Below are 15,163 nucleotides of genomic sequence, written 5' to 3'. Positions count from 1 at the left end.
ACCAAATCCCAAGGAGGAGTTCGAAAAAGTTCGAGGCATGGAAATGGCAAAATTAGAGCCAAAATGTCACCTTCTCTTCCAAATGGCGGACTTCCTGTTGGGTTTGCGTCAATGGGCCCACAGACTTTTTTGTTCGTCTTGGCATGATACACATGTGTGCCAAATTTCATACATGTAGCTCAAACTATGTGGTCGTAGGGCTGCATTTAACAAGGCATAGGTGGCGCTCTAGAGCCATTTCCCAGTGCTCATATGTAAAACCATTAAAATACAAAATTTTTCACCAAACCTGGCATGTGTGCAAAATTTCATGAGTTTTTGAGCATGTTTAGGCCCTCAAAAAGGCCCTTGTTTGGGGTGAATAATAATAATAAGAAACGGAGCAGATACAATAGGGCCTTCGCACTCTCGGTGCTCGGGCCCTAAAAATCCACATTTCACTGTTTTACTCTTTGGTTCAGATGTGGATACTGTATTGTTCTTTCTTTGTAATTGTTTATGTTTAAGTTGTTTATTGCTGGTTTTTAGTTTGTTTTTTGTCTTTTTGGAAGCTGACACAGTCTCTATGGAGATGGGTTTTTGAGGGGGTAGCAGGAGGAGAGAAGCTGCAGAGAGGCGTGTAAGACTGCAACTCTGCTTTCTGGGCCCTGTTTCAGGAAGCCGGTTTAGTGGAAAAACTGAGTAAGTATACCCTGAGTTAACGAAAACTCTGGGTTTTCGGTTTCACAAAGCGAGTTCAGCTGAAGCCTGAGTGAGTCACTATGACGACACACGCCGTGAAGCTAACCTGCCCCCTAGCAGGTTTACTACAACCAACCCTGACTGTCTCCGCCCCTTTGTCGGAAACCTGACAGTAGGAAGTGTCGGACATGGCGTGTCCCTTCCTTGAAGAGCCAGTAGATCGTGAAGCCCAAATTCTCCGCAGAGCTCTCCGCCGGGAGAGAGTGATTAGAGCGCGTTTGGACATTTTATCATTTCCTGATGATTTTCTGTGCGAACGTTACCGTTTCTCAGCACAATCTATAATTTATTTGGATAACATCCTCAGGCCATATATTACGCATGTGACACATCGCCGACATGCTCTCAGTTCTGTACATATTATTTGTATTGCACTTCGGTTTTTTGCAAACGGGAGCTTTCTGTATAATATTGGTGACGCTGAGCACGTTTCCAAGGCTACCGTCTGTCGGGCAGTCAGGAATGTTACAGTTGCATTGAAACGTCTCCTGTACTCGTCTGTGGTGTTCCCCGGTCATAGACCCACAAGATTCATCAAAGAGGGATGCCACAAAATTGCAGGTATCAGGATGACCAAAACTTAATTTATGATGTGGTGATACTTGAACTACTACTTAAATTTTACATTTATTTTCAGGGTTCCCAGGCGTGATTGGCTGTATAGATGGTACTCACATTCCAATCATTGCTCCTTCAGTAAATGAAGGAGACTATGTGAACAGGAAGTCTTTCCACAGCATTAATGTACAGGTACATAGTTCCCTGTAGCATTTCAAACTAACAAATTATTTCATTATAGTAATGGATGCTAATTTGTGTTCTCTGCACTGTGAAGATCATATGTGATGCTGCCAACATTATCACAAATGTGGAAGCCAAGTGGCCAGGCTCTGTCCATGACTCACAAATATTCCGTGAATGTACACTGAGCACAAAATTTGGACATGGTGAGTTGAGAATACTTTAAAATATATAAAGACCAATTGCTTCAGGGACATTTGAACTGAAGTGTATCCTTCTGTCTTAGGAGAGTTCACTGGCTACTTGCTTGGTGATAGGGGGTATCCATGTTTACCCTATTTGCTTACCCCTTACTCTGACCCTGAACCGGGCCCACAGCAGCGATATAATCTGGCTAATTGCAGGACAAGAGCCAGAATTGAAATGACTATCGGAATGCTTAAGGCCCGGTTCCAGTGCCTGCAAAGACTCAGGGTCACCCCAGAAAGGGCATGTGACATTATTGTGGCATGTGTGATTCTTCACAACATTGCCACAATTAGAGGAGAACACTGTCCTTCTGAACCAAACAGCAGTGATCCAAACCATGAACATCCTGACCCTCCCACGGACATACAAGATGGAAGCGCAGTCAGAGACACCATATGTCACAATCATTTCTTTTGACCCATCACCTCAACATGTTGAAAGAAGAATAAACAGATTTTTTGTTCAACTGGCTTTATTGGTCACCTGTTTTTCCTGTACACAAAGTATTAAAAGATGTAAACCTCATAAAGTGTCTCTGTTGCTTCCTCCTCTGTAACAGCTGTCAATGTTTCTTCATTATTTTCCTGTAGTAAAGAAATAAACAACATTGCTGTTCTACTGTAAACTCATATAATCTGTGGAGTATTACTCACAACTGCATGTTGGTCTGGCTCAACAGGAGGCTGCACCAGATGCAGTACACCATCACCATCAACTGATAGAATATGAGGTTTATACAGGTCACTTATAACTTACAAGGGACCAAATGGCAATTAACAAACATACCAATCACCTTACACTTCATTGTCATTATGCTCTCAAAGACAACCAAGGCTGAGGCAAGGCAAAATCAGTAGGAAAATAACTTCACTACAAAATAATCCATTATGGTAAAGAGTTTATCAAATGAATGAGTAGCACTGCAAAGGTGACTGTGAAGAAAGGATGTATGCACATCATGTATTATTTTGGATTTACCCCCTATGTAGGCACTTGTGTCTTGCGGGGTTATTGACTCAGAGGATGTCCCCGCAGAGATGCCTTCGGCCACAGGGCGCCCACTGTTTTGGCTGAGGGCCAACTGCTCAGCCTCTGTGAGTGGTGGTGGTGGAGGACCCCCACCTGTTTTTCGGGCCTCCGCTTTTTTTCTGTTGGCTATAACGGGTCACATTTGAGCATACAGAGTAAGCAAATATGTACTTGTAATGTGCTCAGATAATTTCAATAAGTGCTTACAGACAGAAAATTAATGTAGCCTCTAACTGCAATTGATTTACATGGGACAAACAGACCAAGCACTATGGCTCATAATACAATTACACCTTACCTGTTTGGACTATATTTTTATATTTCATTTTTACTTGCTGCCAGGCACGTTTGGGGCTTGTTGGGTTGCACCTGCGCTCACATCACGTCACAAAATAAAATGTATAAAATAACAAATAAAATAACATATGATAAAATAACGTGTTAAATGGGTGGAAATCCCTAGATCAATGTTTAAATTAACACTCACGCATTGACTCTGTCGGCTATGTTTTGCCATGCATGCTCACTTTCTTTTGCAGCTGTCGCTGTGTTACTTTTTTCCGCGGAATTTGCATGTTATCGGCATATGCTGCCATCAGAATTTCGGCCTCAAGCGCTGTAAAATACATTGACCGCGCCTTCTTTCCCTCCGTCTCCATGGTGACTCGCTTAATCTGTGCTCCACTGATCAGGGCTTTATGTATCCTCGTCCGCGCGCTTCACTTGGGGTTAAAGCAACTCCGCGTTGACTGAACTACTTGTTATCAGCCTTTCTGAAACCGAATATTCCGAGTTGGACAGTTCGGGGTTACTCAACCCTGCGTATCGTTTTTCACTCTGAGTTTTCTAAACCGGCTTCCTGAAACAGGGCCCTGGTCCCAACTCTGGATAGTCATATTTTGGGGGGTTTAATAAATTTGTCCATATTTCTAGAAATGAGAGCTGCTCCATCCAAAGTGGGATGGATGCAGTCTCTCCTAACAAGACCAGGTTTCCTCCAGAAGGTTTGCCAATTATCTATGAAGCCCACATCGTTTCTGGGACACCACTCAGACAGCCAGCAATTTAAGGAGAACATGCGGCTAAACATGTCACTCCTGGTCTGATTGGGGAGGGGACCAGAGAAAACTACAGAGTCCGACATTGTTTTGGCAAAGTTGCACATCGATTCAATATTGATTTTAGTGACCTCCGATTGGCGTAACCGGGTGTCATTACTGCCGACGTGAATTATGATTTTACTGAATTTACGTTTACCCTTAGCCAGCAGTTTTAAATTTCCTTCAATGTCGCCTGCTCTGGCCCCTGGAAGACAATTGACTATGGTTGCCGGTGTCTCTAGCTTCACATGTCTGAGAACAGAATCGCCAATTACCAGAGTTTGACCCCCGGCGGGTGTGTCGCCGAGTGGGGAAAAACGGTTAGACACATGAACGGGTTGGTGGTGTACCTGGGGCTTCTGTTTAGGACTATGCTTCCTCCTCACCGTGACCCAGCCGCCCTCTTTCCCCAGCTGCTTGGGATCTGCCGGGGAACAGCTAGCGGGGCCTGGCTAGCTACGGGTGAATGAAGGGTGCGAAGCAGAGTCTCCAATTCAGTAATCCTGGCCTCCAGCGCTGCAAATATGCTACATTTGTTACAGATATCATTACTGCTAAAGGAGGCTGAGGAGTAACTAAACATCTGACACAATGAGCAAGAAAGTGCAGGAGGGAGAGGTGAAGTAGCCATGGTGCTAATGAGTCGGCTACGAGCTAAGCTAAGCTAGCGAGACAGTACAGAGACAGTGAGTGAATACTTTGGCTATAAATTAGGTAGTGAGTACACAGAAAGTGTGCTTCGGATGAAGCACGTGAAGATTATACTATGAAAGAAGAATGTATTTAAAAGTTGTTAATTAAATTGCTAAGCAAATAAGCTACTCAGAAACACCACTGTGTTTGAGCAGGAACAGGAAGTGATACTCTACCACAGAGCGAGCGAACACCAAGTGACGTCCTGTGGTCTTAACTGCTAAGAAAATCCTAAGAGATCTATGCCAGGAAGGAATCGGCTGGGACGATAATGTACCAGAGCTGTTTTCCAAAAGATGGTTAACATGGCTCCAGCAGCTCCAGCTATTGAGCAAGTTTGAAGTGAGTCGTTGTCTGAAACCTGATGGATTTGGAGAAATCACGAGTGCTCAGTTGCACCATTTCTGTGATGCCAGTGAGGATGGGTATGGAACAGTGACCTATCTGCTGATTGAAAACATCTGTTCAGAACGACACTGTGCGTTTGTTATGGGAAAGGCTCGTGTTGCTCCTCTTAAATCCTTTACCATCCCGAGAATGGAGCTCATTGCAGCAACCATGGCCAGTCGATTGGATGTACTCTGGAGGAAAGAGCTGCAGATGGAACTTCTGGATTCTGTGTTTTGGACAGACAGTGCTTCTGTTCTTACAGTGGGGCAAAAAAGTATTTAGTCAGCCACCGATTGTGCAAGTTCCCCCACCTAAAATGATGGCAGAGGTCAGTAATTTGCACCAGAGGTACACTTCAACTGTGAGAGACAGAATGTGGGGAAAAAAAAATCCATGAATCCACATGGTAGGATTTGTAAAGAATTTATTCGTAAATCAGGGTGGAAAATAAGTATTTGGTCAATAACAAAAATACAACTCAATACTTTGTAACATAACCTTTGTTGGCAATAACAGAGGTCAAACGTTTACTATAGGTCTTTACCAGGTTTGCACACACAGTAGCTGGTATTTTGGCCCATTCCTCCATGCAGATCTTCTCGAGAGCAGTGATGTTTTGGCTGTCGCCGAGCAACACGGACTTTCAACTCCCGCCACAGATTTTCTATGGGGTTGAGGTCTGGAGACTGGCTAGGCCACTCCAGGACTTTCAAATGCTTCTTACGGAGCCACTCCTTTGTTGCCCGGGCGGTGTGTTTTGGATCATTGTCATGTTGGAAGACCCAGCCTCGTTTCATCTTCAAAGTTCTCGCTGATGGAAGGAGGTTTTGGCTCAAAATCTCACGATACATGGCCCCATTCATTCTGTCCTTAACACGGATCAGTCGTCCTGTCCCCTTGGCAGAAAAACAGCCCCATAGCATGATGTTTCCACCCCCATGCTTCACAGTAGGTATGGTGTTCTTGGGATGCAACTCAGTATTCTTCTTCCTCCAAACACGACGAGTTGAGTTTATACCAAAAAGTTCTACTTTGGTTTCATCTGACCACATGACATTCTCCCAATCCTCTGCTGTATTGAGCTGAAGTACTTGAAATTTAGAGATCTGGGACAAATCTGTTTAAAAAATGAAAATTATTTTATCGTTTATTTGACTAATAACTGAATTCTTGTTTTTAAAAGTTTTTACAACTGCATAACAGGAATGGTAAATGGCCTGTATTTGTATAGCGCTTCACTTAGACCCTAGGGACCCCAAAGCGCTTTAAACTACATTCAGTCATCCACCCATTCACACACACATTCACACACTGGTGATGGCAAGCTACATTGTAGCCACAGCCACCCTGGGGCGCACTGACAGAGGCGAGGCTGCCGGACACTGGCGCCACCGGGCCGTCTGACCACCAGTGGCAATGGGTGAAGTCTTGCCCAATGACACAACGACCGAGGCTGTCCAAGCCGGGGCTCGAACCGGCAACCTTCCGATTACAAGGCGAGCTCCCAACGATCGCCCTGTGGCTCAAGAGTTGACTGTTTTCATTCAAAGGTAAAATTTATTTGAATGAAATTATTGAGTTCAAACACTTTCTTTCTGAAAATGTAAATGTTAAAATCCTTTTCATTTTTTATTCATTTTTTAACTGGACAAAACTTGGGTTCAGTTTTAAAATGCTACATATAAAAACTCAAAGCCGCATATATTATTATTCAAATTAAAGCTACAGATATCTTTATTTTTAATTGATTTGTATCTCACTGTTAGGAGTGACAGCGGTGTTTGAGATGTGTATTTCTTTGTGCCCTCCTTTCCCTGTTAATGCCCTACCTGCCCACCTGGCAAAACTTTGCTAGACCCGCCCCTGCACAGTTACCAGCTGTCAGCTACATAGAAAAGGATCCTGGTGTTATTTAGTTGTTTTTACAGGTATTTTTACACATCGGCCAGTATCTGGCCAATCCACCACCTTTCACTGTTTATACCGTTACAAAAACAAGAACAACAACAAAACCATTGGCCCGTAAAAACGAACAAATGCCCGGTATGCCCGATGGCCAGTCCAGTTAATTATAAGTGGGCTAAAGCAGTTAATTAAAAGTAGTCTAACATAAATGTAAATGCTGTGATTTGATTATTTTAATAAACCATGTAACTTGGATGGATTCGATGCTGGCGTGACCACAGTCCACACGTCTGCTGTTGCTCACAGTGGTCCAAGGGATGCTCAAGGGGTTTGTGTGTTCGCTCAGACACATGAAAAATTAGAGATGGCTGATAGCGGACGAGAGTAGACGTGTATTCGTGAGCTCCCGGCGGTAGGCCCAGGAATCTATCTTTATCCTGACTTGCCTTCATACAATTCTGGACCATAGCAAGAGGCAAAGTTACTAAAGAAACTTCTGTATGGCAAGTTATAATTTGCGACACTCAAAACTAAAGAAAACGGCCAAAACTACAGGACACCTGCACACATTGGCAACAAGAAATATGGCAGATGGGGAGGAGGAATTGCCAATTAGCAAATTACTCAATGCTATCAAAGAAACTAAAGAGGACCTCACGAAACATATTGACAAAAAAACGGCCGACATACAAATAACCCTGACGAAAATTGAATCCTCTCTTAATGCGCTTTCCGAGCAGGTTGAGGAGATGGAGGCGCGAGTGAGCGCAAACGAAGACGACATTAAAGATACACACAACCGTGTCGATAAAATGGAGAAATTTACAATGCAACTCAAAGACAAAATTGACGACTTGGAGAACCGCAGCAGAAGGTCCAACCTGAGGATACTGAACATCCCTGAGCAAGCAGAAGGCCGCGACGCTGTGGGATTTTTGGAGAAATTTATACCACAAATCCTGGGGAATGATAACTTCACCTCACACATTACCCTTGAAAGAGTACACCGCGTCGGGAAGAAGTCTGACAGACCACGGCCCCTCATTGCTAAGTTTCTGAACTTCAGAGACAAAGAGAAAGTCCTCCGACTGGCTAGAAGTAAGGGAGAGATGACATATGAGAATAAGAAAATATCTTTTTTCCCGGATTACAGCGCAGACCTGCAATGCAGAAGAGACAAGTTCCGTGACGTGAAACAGAGGCTGCGAGAGAAGGAGATTGAATATGCTCTGATGTACGCAGCGCAACTTCGCATCAGGCACCAGGGATCTATCAAAATTTTCCCCACTCCTGCTGAAGCACAACGTTATCTGAAAGATCTTCCGAGTGAGTAGACTAAAGTGATGTAATGTGATCTCAACAAAGCAATTCGCCCTTGTACTCTCAGATGAGAAGTCCTCCACTGTTAAATTTGGGGGTGGAGGTGAAATGAAGGGAAAAAAAAAAGACTATAACATCAAGCATTGACATAGAAACTCTCCATCCTCCACTTGTCAGACGAATTGGAGATATGATTTATAGTAATCCAGTATTTGATAACTAATATAAATATTTGCTCATTACTCAGTTAAAATAATGTGTACGAATTCATAAAAGTACAGATTTTGTGTGCATTTATGATTATGATATCAATCCCCTACTGGATGAGTGTGATTACATCTTGATCAACCAGTTTATTTGTCCCTTACACAGTTACGTTCTGTATCCAACTGTAAAAATTTAGTACTTTGCTGTAAATATTTCACCAAGAGTGGCTAAAGTTTCAACCTTAACAGCTGCCTGGGCCAACACTATTGTTTAGTTGAATTACCTACCTAATGTGGTTTTGTTATAGGGGTTTTATGAGGCAGGTTTTTATCTTAACGTTTTGGGGTTATGTATGGTCTCTTACCAAAAATTTTACTCATACTTACACAACTATTCAGATAGCTCCCTGGTCTAGGCTGTATCTTACTATTATACCCATGTACAGAATTTCACCACATCGAAACTCAGAAAAGCAGGAATGTGTTCAGAAATCCCCAGAGTTCAATATCATGACACTTACCTGTCCAAGACATTTATATATATAAAAAAAAAAAAAAACTTAAATTAAGGGTCATCTAACTTGTATATCTTGGAATATTAGAGGGATTAATTCACCTATTAAGAGGAAAACAATGCTGACATACTTAAAGAGGCAGAGTGTAGATGTTGCTTTTATCCAGGAGAGCCACCTCACAGACGCTGAACATTTAAAATTACGAAGAGATTGGGTAGGCAATGTTTTTTACTCATCATATACTTCCAAAGCAAGAGGCGTTACCCTGCTTATTAATAAACATCTGAACTTTCAACTAAATTCAGTTGAAAAGGACAAAAATGGCAGATTCTTACTTGTAGATTGTGAAATAAATAGAAATAAGATAACTTTGGTAAATATATATGGGCCCAACTACGACGATCCTTTATTCTTTAACAACTTAATAATGAAAGTGGCTACAATTGAGGGCCAGTATATTGTGGGTGGAAACTTTAATTTGGTCCTAAACCCCTCTTTGGATCGGTCCTCACCCAAAACAGCTTCACTATCCAAGGCAGCAACAGCACTGAACCAAGGTATGAAGGATATAGGCATAATTGATGTGTGGCGAAACCTCCATCCAGGCCAGAGGGACTTCTTTTTTTCACCAGTACATAATACACACTCTAGAATTGATATGTTTCTTGTACCACAAAATATGATGGCAACAGTGATAGATTGCTCCTACTTAGCAGCTACTTTTTCAGACCATAATCCCATTAAACTTTCCTGGGCCACCAATATGTCGCAAAGTGTAACCTACAGGTGGAGGTTTAAAAATTATATGCTAGGAGACTCTGATTTTATTTCATATATGAACACTAATATTGAAATATTCCTAGATGCCAATTCAAACTCCTCTTCACATGCCAATATTTGGGAAGCCCTCAAAGCCTATATGAGAGGTATGGTTATGTCATACGGTGCCAATAAGGTTAAAAAGGTCAGAGAGAAGATAACTAAATTGGAGATTGACATTAAAAACTTGGAACAGGAATATATTGCTACCAAAAAGGAAGAATACCTCAATATATTAACAAAAATAAGGTTGCAATATGATAATTTATGCACCAGCAGAGCAGAAGCAGCCATGGCCAGAACTAGATATCACTACTACGAATTTGGAAACAAAACAAGTAAACTACTGGCCTGGCAAATTAAGAAAGAAACATCTGATAAATTTATACGGACAATATTAACGGAAGATTATAAACTTCTTGATGAATCAGCACTCATAAATGCAGAGTTTAAACGGTTCTATGAAGATCTGTATAAATCTGAGCAAGGGGTCGACAGTACTGCTGCAAAAAGATTTATAGATGGAATAACCCTTCCTAAATTACATAATGAGGACAAAGAACTGCTTTATGCAGATATATCTGAGATGGAGGTTCTTCGAGCCCTCAAGTGTTTACAAAATAATAAGACCCCTGGACCAGATGGATTTCCAGTTGATTATTATAAGGCTTTTTCTAATAAATTATTGACACCACTTACAAATATGATTAAAGAAGCTTTAGAAAATAATAAATTACCAGAATCATTGGAAATTGCAACAATCACATTATTGCCAAAACCGGGCAAGGACAAACAGAGATGTGACTCTTACAGACCCCTCAGCCTTTTAAATGCAGATTATAAAATATTATCTAAAATAATTGCACTTAGATTGGAGGACATTATGCCTAAGATAATAAATGCCGACCAAACAGGCTTCATTAAAAACAGACATGGAGCAGATAATGTGCGGCGTTTGCTCCATATACTGAATACTGCTCAAAAAAACCAAGACCCACTGCTAATAATCTCCATGGACGCTAATAAAGCATTTGACAGAATTGAGCCAAACTTTCTATTTCAGGCAATGGAAGCCATGGGCTTCAGAGAAAAGTTCACCCGCTATGTTAGGACACTTTTTAATGCCCCCAGAGCCAATATCATAACAAATAATGTGCTTTCTGGCACTTTCTCTTTAACTAGAGGTTGCAGACAAGGTTGTCCAAGTTCCCCCTTGCTCTTTGCGATTGCGATCGAACCACTAGCAGTTGCCATCCGTACTAATGCCTCCATATCTGGATTAATGCCATTTTACGTACTGACACGGTACCTGTCCCAAATCCATACACAGCACTGACGGCATTAACACCAGAACAGAAGTGGTTTACATGTATTGATCTAGCGAATGCGTTTTTCTGTCTCCCGTTACATGAGTCTCTGAGGGATGTTTTTTCATTCACATATAGGGGGCAACAGTACAGATACACACGGTTGCCACAAGGCTTTGCACTCTCCCCTGGCATTTTCAACCAAGTGTTGAAAGAAGCTCTAACGCCATGCCACCTACCAGAGGGGTGTTCACTGGTGCAATATGTTGATGATTTGCTCATTGGGATTGCAACATAGATTTGGCACTGTATATCACCCCCAGTCGCAGGGAAAGGTAGAAAAAATGAACCTAAACCTGAAGAATAAAATCGCTAAAATTTCTGCTCAGACGGGGCTAAATTGGGTGGCAGCCCTGCCCATTGCATTGATGATAATAAGATGTTGTGTTAACCAATCCACAGGTTTCACACCATATGAGCTGTTGACAGGACAACAGTTTCCAGGTCCTTGGACAACAGTCCCGGCAGAAGAAAGTATAAAGAGTAACAGAAAACATATTGAATGTTGGAAAGAATTAAAAGCTCTTGTGTCTAGTTTCACACAACAGGTTGGAGAGGGGGTGAAAGCGGAGGACAGATCCGTCCCCGACGCCAAGGCGGTGTGGCTGAAGGTCATTAAGCGGAAGTGGCGAGATCCGAGGTGGACCGGACCATTCGAAGTAATTGCCCGAACCACCAGTGCGGTCCGTCTGAAGGGGAAAGGGGAGACCTGGTTTCATTGGTCTCAGTGTGCAGTCGCGGACGAGAGCTTGCTGGAGCTAAGCTCCACCCCAACAAACACAGGGGGGAACATAGAGGCAGAATAATCCTCTCCCCCTGTGCCACGGTCCTCCCCAGTAGTCTAACCTGGGTGGAGGTGAAGAATGAAGAGGAGCGACACACGCCAAGCAGTAATTGATTCCAGGCTCCTAATAGGCTAGGGCTCTAGTCTAAAGTATTTGATAGTTTAAAGGAATCGTAATCGTTTTGTATGTTAACCACATATTTTTATACTCAGAACTTTATACTCTTATTTTTATAACCTTATATTTTTATCACAAAGTTTAAAGTAAAAGTAAAAAGAGCCTGGGAACACTGACCATGAAATTGTGGGAGAATTGGAAATTAACGGGGGTATTGGCGTTGATAAGTGTTATAATATGTTTGTTTGTTTTTTGGCAGACAGGTGAATTGCCCAGACGCAGAGGTCGATCCGCGCGCTTCGAGCGGGCGGTTGGTTCAGGTGGGAACGATGACTGTCTCAAAGCCAGTGGCGGTGTCGAGTTTGGGTATGTTAATGGGTCTACGACGGCGTTCACATTCGATTTATGTGAGGTAATTAAATGCTCAGGAGACGGTAGCAGCTGGAGAACCTATGCTGTGTGGATTTGTTATCACCCAATGGTGTGCTACCGAAAGTCGGTGTGGGGCCCAGACGTGGACGGAGGCGTTTATACTTATATAACGGATCAGTGGTGTTCTTGGCAGGATGTGGTTGCGTGGACAGGAGTAGGATGGCAGCCAACAGTGCCAACGGCCCTTGAAGGGATAGCCATTCAGAGAGATTTTTCTGTTACAAATAACCCTGTCACTCTTTCCCTAGGACCATGGAGCGAGCTCCCGGAATCAGGGTATGACGGGGGTGCATTTTATCTAGTCATAGGGGTAGATAAAATAGGGACAGATCCATATGGGTTAATTTGGGTGAATTTATTCAATCCCAGATCTAAACCGATTGGGGACGATTCTGCAATGAATCACACAGAGCAAATGGATCCCTTAGAGACAGTTACTTACAAGGTCTCGGAAGAGAAATGGTTTGTTGCCACTGATTACACTAGATTAAAACCTCAAGAGTTAATAGAGCGCACCACAGGTTTTGGTGATAGGAATCTTTGGTTAGATTGGGTGGCTCAGAATGCTAAAGAGCAGGAAGTGGTTGATTGTGTTGCTTGTGCTACCGCTAGACCTCGTTTGTTTACTGAACCCGCTCCTCTGTATCCAGAGGATAAGTGGGGTTATGATTGTATGCTGAGATTAACTAGAGAGGCGGCGAACACAGGTAACTGTACTACTTTGTCAGGTTTATATCCGCCAATCGATAAACGTACACTACCAGGCTCATTCACACCTAAACGAGACAATTATACATGTTTTGAGTTCTCTACAGACAGAGTGAAGGATACGGTAGGGAGGATTGATCCAAGCTGGTGTCAGAGGACGATTCCAGGCAGGACTACCAATAATGTAAGTGACCCAAACACAATTATAGGCACTTGGGCCAGGGGTGGGCTATATTATTATTGTCGGCAGTACACCCTTTTGGTGCAGGTTCCCTTGGGGAGTGTAGGAACATGTGCTTTGGTGCGCTTAGGTGCACCGTTGATGCTCATTGGGAGTAGACTAGAGACAGTTTTACAGCGGGGCACGAATGCGTCGACAGCCAGACGAAGAAGAAGCACAGGGGGTATGCACAGGTATGATCCAAGATGGGACTCGCCCACCTGGATTGACTCAATAGGACTTCCCAGGGGAGTTCCAGATGAGTATAAGTTAGTTACTCAGATAGCGGCCGGCTTTGAAAGTGTGTTTTTATGGATAACTCCAAATAAAAATGTTGATCGCATTAACTATGTCCATTATAATGTGTTAAGACTCTCTAATCTCACTAGGGACGCAGTGGAAGGCCTTGCGGAGCAATTAGGTCCGATGTTGCTAATGGGGGTCCAAAATCAAATGGCGCTAGACATGTTGTTAGCTGAGAAAGGGGGGGTTTGCGCGATGTTTGGAGATATGTGTTGCACCTTCATTCCCAACAATACTGCCCCCGATGGGACGGTTACCAGGGCGCTTGAGAGTCTGAAAACGTTATCTAAAACCATGCACGAGCAATCAGGCGTGGACACGGGGCTGGGAGACTGGATCACTTTGGTTTTTGGGCAATGGAGGGGTGTGTTTGTGTCTGCCATGTTTTCCCTTGTAGTTTTTCTAGGCATATTGATGATCGGATGTTGTCTCATTCCTCTGGTAAGGCGTGTATTGGTAAAACTGGTAAGCAGGGCCCTAGACTCTGGTTCAGCTGGTTCAGCTGGTCCGGGGTATATGATGCCGTTGCGAGAGGCCGCCTGGATGGAGGAGTGAAACAAATTGGGTAAAGGTTGGCCGATGGCCAAAGAGGAGGAGTGTGGAAAAGAGATATTTTATTTTGTATTCTTATGATGACGTTTTATAATCATAACTATCATTGATTAATCATTTATCATTGTTGAATCTGATGACAGCATAATCTCTGAAGTATATCTATGGTAATCTGAGTAAAGATTAATGTATGTCTATTATCATCTTCTAATCAGTCTCAAATGGACTCCACAGCATTGTATCACCGTTTGAGCTGGTGGGTCCAGCTGGGCCTGTTACATTCAGTTTTGCACGTAGTCAGGCCTACACCAACATACCAACGTGCACATACAGACTTATGTAAGACACGCACGTTCCCTCACATACACACTTATTAATAAAAGGAGGTCGTCCCAGGACATCGTCTCACAAGTTCACAAAATACACACCAATAACACACGTAACACACTTGTTTTTCTCTAAAAGTATCATCTGATGTCTATATAAGGGAAAAACTGTTGGGTTGGGGAATTTGATATCATTTCCAGTAAGATCTAACTGTGTGACGTCATCAGGGTAATATAAGGATGAAAAGAGCATCCGCCCTGCAAAGAATGTTGCAAGCCTTTCTTCCCACACTGCTGTGAAAGTGTGAAATAAAGATCACTATTTTTGACACCTTACCTGGACTCAGCCTGCTTTCTTCTCTGACCCAAATCGAACTAATTTCAACACCTTATTCACAGCCAAAAGCATCAGGAGGAGCACTGCACACAAATCAGACTTTTCATGGATCTTTATGTAACAGCTGCTCTACAGTCAAACCTCACAAAGAGAAACCAGCAGCTACAGATAAGCCCAAGGTGTGGCCTCCAGTAACACTGGGAGGAACCTTGGAGTCATGTTTGACCAGGACATGTCCTTCAACGCACATATTAAACAAATATGTAAGACTGCTTTCCTCCATTTGCGCAACATCTCTAAAGTTAGAA

The 15,163-nt window shown here is 42.9% G+C and overlaps 1 long non-coding RNA gene across 2 annotated transcripts; it reads left to right on the top strand.

Moving 5' to 3' along the window:
- Positions 1 to 514: 514 nt before the first annotated feature.
- LOC145421890 (uncharacterized) lies at positions 515 to 2,202 on the top strand. 2 transcript variants are annotated; one of them, XR_013903269.1, is made up of 3 exons: positions 535 to 1,491; positions 1,577 to 1,688; positions 1,769 to 2,202. It is a non-coding gene; the product is annotated as an uncharacterized LOC145421890 (long non-coding RNA). The 2 variants fall into 2 exon arrangements; XR_013903268.1 differs by having other exon boundaries at positions 515 to 1,688.
- The last annotated feature ends 12,961 nt before the right edge of the window (positions 2,203 to 15,163 follow it).

Source organism: Astatotilapia calliptera, chromosome 3, assembly GCF_964374335.1.
Source record: "Astatotilapia calliptera chromosome 3, fAstCal68.1, whole genome shotgun sequence".
Lineage (NCBI taxonomy): Eukaryota > Metazoa > Chordata > Actinopteri > Cichliformes > Cichlidae > Astatotilapia > Astatotilapia calliptera.
The sequence above is the reverse complement of the archived record's forward strand: the minus strand, read 5'-3'. Positions and strand labels throughout refer to the sequence as shown.